Below are 6,861 nucleotides of genomic sequence, written 5' to 3' on the forward strand. Positions count from 1 at the left end.
TTTTTCCACAATTTGTACCAGAGCGGGTCATTAATCTATACATATTATTAATTGTTGTGTGGGATTATATGCATTTATATATTATATGTGATATATGTTTGAATGGATGGATGTTTATTTTCATGATGATAGATTATTAAGGGTTGTTTATAATGGTTCTTTTGGGTTTAGTAATTGTTCTTAAAATTTCTAGATAAAAAATATAAGTCATTTTGGGGGATAGGAATTTTGTAATTTTTTGTTTAGCCCGATCCTAGTCCCAAGCTGCGCCAGCCACCCTGTGTGCACCTACCTCCTGCCTAGTCCGGGCCCCTGCGCACCAGCCGCACTCCCAGTTGTGCTGCCCAGACAGCGCACCTATGCACTTGCAGCCCCATGCACCCCTGCCGCACCGAATCAAGCTAGCATGTGCCCTAGCAGCGGCCAGCCGCTCCTCCACCAATCGAGCCTCCTCCAGCTGCCGCCCTTTTTTATGGTACATCCTAGGGTTTGTTTCAAATAAACCCTAGTGTGTTGTTACCATAATTATTTTTTAATTATTTATTTAATTAAAAATAATAAATTGAATTAAATAGTTTTAATTTGGAAATTTCTTTAATTGAAATAATGTTGATTATTTTCCTTAAATGAAAATATTTTAATTGATATCTTCCATAATTAAAATTGTGTTAATTAAAATATCCAAAATTAAAATTATCTTGAATTTTAATTTATGAAAATTAAATTGTTTAATTTTATTTTTGAATTCAATTTCCCAAATTCGAATTGGGCCTTAGAAACTTTTGGGTGTTAAAACCCAAAGTTTAATTATTTTAAAAGTTTTTTTAAAATAATTAAAAAGTTGTATAATTCAAAATTGATGTAGAAAAAGTGTGCCATTGGCTCAACAAGACTACATCTCAAGGTTGAAGATCAAAGTGGTCTTTATCAGGCCATAGTTAGTATAGGTTACATTTTCATGTATATTTTTGCAAATTTTATAATTTTTCTATAAATACCTAAAAGTTACCATACCCGCTTTTATTTACTTATTATAAGTGTTTGAATGTGATTAAAATGTTTAATATTTTGTCATGCATTATAACATGTCATTCATATAGCCACACGGTATGCAATAAGCATGTGTTACATTCATGTAGAAACATGCTATTGGGAACGTCCTATATTTTGTTATATGCTTATATATGATAAATCATATAATAATAAATTTAGTCTTCATTAGTTAAGATAGTAAATCAAAATTAAAGTTGTTTAATTTGTTGTTTTAATGAAAAATATTTTATTAAAATAAAAATGATATTCTCTTAATTAAAGCAATATTAGAATTAGAATTAAAGGAACAAATTTGTTTTGTTTTGCTTAATTGGATTAGTAATTATTAGAATATCATTTGGTTAAACTAATAAAATTTATTTTTACAACTAAATTAAAAAATATTGATTTTGTGAAAAACACACTTTTCCAAAATAGTGAGTGGGAGAGGGAGTTATGACAATAAGTCTCATGGTCTCCATTATTGGTTAAACACTGAGAGTCATAGGAAGGGTCTCGTGTCGCCTCCGTTTGCGGCCTCCCTAAGGAAAGGCTTCCGAATATGTTTATTTTATATCAAGATTGACTTGTCTTATGAGAATATAATTAGTGAAGTATTTCAAGTTTGACTTACCCTAAGGCGCACTCTTGAGTTAAGTCATTAATTGAAAATAATGGGTTACACTCCAAAGGTATATCTAGCCTTTCGAGCATGACTAGTGCATCTTGACCAAACTAGCGGTAGTTCATAAGTCAAAAGAGAAAAATGCGATTTTAAGTTTTCACTTATGAAATTGAGATTTGTCACAAAATTAATTTGGAGTTAGTATGACCTACCCCATGGCGGTCCATTAATTTTCAAATTAATTTATCGTGGATCAGTATATATTTTTTTGTTTTTTGTATGTTGCATTCATGCTTCATATTTACTTTTTAAAATAAAATCTTATATTTATTATATGTTTTAATTCATTATATTTTATTTATTTATTTCTAGCAACAATGGTTAATTCTCTTAATTTTGATCATGTACTTGAAAACTTGGGAAATCAAACATACCTGGTTGACAAACTCTTGGAAAGGATTCCATTTAATCTTAACCACATGAGAAGATGGTACAACGAGATTCACATTGTCTCCGAAACACAAAACTTGTATGGAGCGATCTATGATCTACCACCAGAGGTTCCAAACTTTTCATCCAACTTTGAAGAACATGAAAAATATTGTGAATGGATGAGATCGAATCACCTGGCACGTCAATGCATGTTATCAACCATGCATGGCGACAGTAAAGAAAGATATATGGTTATTGAAATTGCATACGAGATGTGGGCCATGATAAAAGATGATGCTATTGCACATGCTCAATTTTTTAAATACGAGGTAAATTCAATTTACTCAAAAACTCTTCTTTAATATTTTTTGAATGGTCGATTCAAAATTATGCCACTGATATTATTTTTCATATGTTCTTGTTTTCAGGGATGCAGAAATCTTTTGAGAAAAATAATAGTTGCTTGAAACCAAAGCGAAGAAGAAATGATGAAGACAATTGAATAAAGAAAAGATTAGTTTAGAAATTTATTTTGTTTAGTTTAAAACAATTTAAATTTTAGTCATTTTGAAATAGTTGATTTTCATTATGAAAGAAATTAATAAGTTCTATTTCTTTAAAGTAGTTCTAGAAGTCTTTCTAGAAACTATGTTTTTTAGATTCCTTTTTTTTTATTAATGAACAAGTTTAGTATTTCTTTTGAATAATAAATTCAGTTGTTATTTTTGAAATAACCTTATTCCTTCTATTTCATCAATGAGTATAAATGATGATTATAAATTATTTATTATTGTGCAAATCATAGATTTAATAAGATATCTTATTCCAACCACAATTAAGTGAAACATATTTGTGAATTATTTTTTAGATTGACGTGTAATTAAATTAGACACATAAAACAAATAAAAACAGTCTTTTATTGCAACCGCTAAATGGTTCTCTCCCTGTTTATATAGTCTATTAATTAAAGTTAACCAAAAGACATTTCTCTTATAAAGGCTCAAAAATCACATAATCGTTTAGCTAATACATAGAGATGTTTGTTGAACGTTTTAATGTTCAAAGCTAAAAGAAATAATAAATAGTGAGTCAATATTTATTGACATTTATTTTAGATATGTTTAACTTTGATTGAATGCAAAGAAATTTCTAGAAATTTTCATTCAGCGTTCAAAGTAAAGTCACTTAGAGACTGTCTAAACTCGAATTTAGAATTCAAGTAATTTGCATGTGAACTTGGAATTCAAACCCAACTCACATACAACTAGAATGCTAAGTGAAATAGTATTTTAGAAATGGAAATGGAATATAATCATATTAGATAAGATTATATTCATGATGAGTAATCATTATCATCTTTATTATTTCTATAATTTTAAAACTTGTTTATACTCTGTACATGTTTGATTTTATAACATCAAAAGACTTAAAATTTGGTATTCACAAGTGGTTATGTCAATAAATTGAAAATTTTCCATGGAGTCAGTTAGTGAAACAGTTTAATAATCATAAAAGATTGCAAAAGAGTTTGTATCTCTTCAATGCTACTTTGATGAAGCATGATTTTTATAATCACTATATTTTCTAGTTAAGTTGAACTAGAAATGATGACTGCAAGTCAAGTAGGCAAGTTACTGATAATTAACAATGATAAAACCAAAGAATGTCACAAATTTTGTAAAGCATTATTGTAGTGGGAGCATTAGTTAGTAACTACTCCATTACAAATGTGTAGATACTTAAAATGTGTGTAACACAATCCAATTATACTTCATTCACATACTAGTATATGAAATGGAAAAGTTTGTACAGAAAACAATGGTTGAAACACCATGAATCTAGAGATGGAATTTGGGATTCTATGTCATCTGGATTCTTGAACATCCAACTAAAGTTTATGGAACTTCAGTTTGACACAGGATATTCAAGATGAAGAGGAGAACAGAGGAAAGTACAGACTTTTCAAATAGACTAAGGCTATGAAACAAAAGAATAATTGATTACTTGAATAAATATCTTCTACTGTGAACAAAATTAAATATGTTCATATACTCTTATCCACCGCTCAATGCATGTATTATGAGATCAATTTAAATGGATGTCTAAGTAGTCTTTACTGAATGGCTGACATGACAAAATCATTTGAAAATTTCAACCAGAAAGATTATGTTGTGATTCTTATTCTTAATATTGACAACATTCTAATCTTTAGGAATGATGTAGAGAAATCGTCAATAGAAAAGAAATGGTTAGCTGAACGTTTCTAAATATTAGATTTAGAAAAGCCAAAAATGATCTATACATTCGATTCTATAGAGATTGAAAGAAAAATCTTTAGGCACTGTCTCAAGCAACTTATATAGATAAGAAGCTTAAATACTTTAGTTTACAAAAATCCAAGAAAGGATTTTTGCCTTCCCGGTAAGGAGAATGTATTATCTAAATAATAAATGTCCATTTATTCTTTTACTAGAAAATGAGGACATGAGACAATATTCTTACAACTCAGTGATGGAATGTTTAATGTATCGAATGTTATATTTATGAATTGACATTTGTTAAACAGTGGGAATAGTCAGCAGTTGTCAATCCAATGATGGATTGAGTCATTGAATAATTATAAGGACTTAATTTTGAGTGTCTTAAATATAATAGAGATTATATGTATGCGCATTTAGGCAGAATCAGCTTCCATAACTGTGGAGGAGACACATTAATCTATAAATGTATTAGACATTTCATAATTGTATGTTTCACCACAAAAGCCGAAATGTAACAACTATGAGCAGTTAAATAGGCTATTTGATTTAGTTGAGTTCTTTGTCATTTTTGAAAGAGTTTCATATTAGAATAAACAACTAGTATCTCATTGCGAAGGCAATGTAGATACAACTATTCTAGAAGAACTAGAAATCATGAGAGGGTAGAGCAGATGATATGAAGTATCATTTAATACAAGACAATTTTACATAATTAATGTAATGATCTTGAAGATAATTTCAAAACATTTTCTTACAAAACTGTTTTAAAGACTTTGCTAGAAAAATTTTGTCAGGAGAATGTGATTGACATATTGAAATAGATGCCTCAATTAGCTTTAGGGAAAGTGGGATATTGTTGGGAATAGTGACCTTAAAGCAATTGTAGCTGACAAATGTTTTAAATGAAATAAATAATTGAATTGAATTATTATATATATAGACTATGTCTGATATTATATTGATAATATTAAGAGAATATCAGAAAATTCCAAAGTTTATATATGTGGTCTTAATCTCATATTGGTATGAGAGGACCGAGATTAACATAATAAACTTAAAACAGTTCGCAGTAAAATAAAGTTATAGAATCTTTAGATTAATTACTGCTAGAACAGTTCCCTAGTATTATGAATACAAGTGACCTAGATCCAGGTCGCTAGTATAGTATGACACTTTAGTGAAGGTGCTTTATATATAGTGATATATAGAACTGGACCAGAAGTGATTTGCTAATAATTGTATAAACATCATTTCGTAGTATTAATCAAACACATCAAACAGTGATCATATACACAACGATCTTAATCCTAAGGTTGCTATGAACTCATATATATGTCATATGATCCTTTGATTCGTGAATTAAGGTTCGTGATAATGATCAGGCTAAGAACAATTGTTTTTTGGGACTCAATGATATATATATATGGCTGGGGACATAGTTTAACAGATATGGAATATATACCTTCTTATAGATTGAATAACTGTTCCATATTGGATTGACTTTTGGAACTGAAAATGTTATGAGCGCTCACGTCGCAAACTTGTTGTGACACAACCTTCACTAGTAAAGTCAATGGTACTCTAAGAACAAGATATAGCTAAAAGAGTAAAACGCTAATTATATTCCCTTTTAATTATGAACCATTAATAGAGGATTAACATTGTATGTAATGACTATATCAATGGACACTTTATTCTTTTATAAAGTACTCAATAAATATATGTCTATAATTATCAAGAGTTATATCTCATATTTATAGTGGAGTAATCATGAGATTAATAAATATGATTATTTAATCAAAGAGTTTTGATTAATAATTTACTATTTATTGGAGCTTGATATTATAGGTCCATAAGTCCCCAGGGTGGCTCTATCAACATCATATCAAGGTAAGATTTGGTACAAGGGAAAAACTGTAATTTGAGAATTTGAGAATAATTTTATTCTTCGAGTCAAGTATGCCATTATATGATAATTGATGTTGAATAATTAATTTGGAAATAATTATTAATTTATGATAATATATTTCTTAATTTAAATATATAAATTTTTGAATTTCATATATATAAATAAATAAATAAAATTTTGAATTTAATTATTTTATTTGAGTGTGAGAATATAAAATTGGTAAGTCAAAAATATGTTTTGATTTATTGAATTTTAAAAGATGATGATAATGATGATCATTAATTTGAATTTTGAATTTAAAATTTAAATTTTGAAATATGGTTGTCATATTTTCCTTAAAAAGATTAATACCTTATTTTGTGGAAGATTGATTTTAATTACATAAACATATAAAAGAAACAAATGCAATATCCCTAAAAAGGGAATAGCAGTTCACGCATGACATAGTCCAATGACTGTGTCATGCGTGTACCAACTGCACTGATATTGTATTAGTGTTGTTTTTATTTAATTTATTTAATTAATTAATAATTTGAAAATAGTTTTTTCAAATTTGGAAAGTTAGATATTTACTGTTGTACCCTAATCTTTGCACGAGCTCA

The sequence above is a fragment of the Humulus lupulus genome, chromosome 4 (genome assembly GCF_963169125.1).
Source record: "Humulus lupulus chromosome 4, drHumLupu1.1, whole genome shotgun sequence".
Classification (NCBI taxonomy): Eukaryota; Viridiplantae; Streptophyta; class Magnoliopsida; order Rosales; family Cannabaceae; genus Humulus; species Humulus lupulus.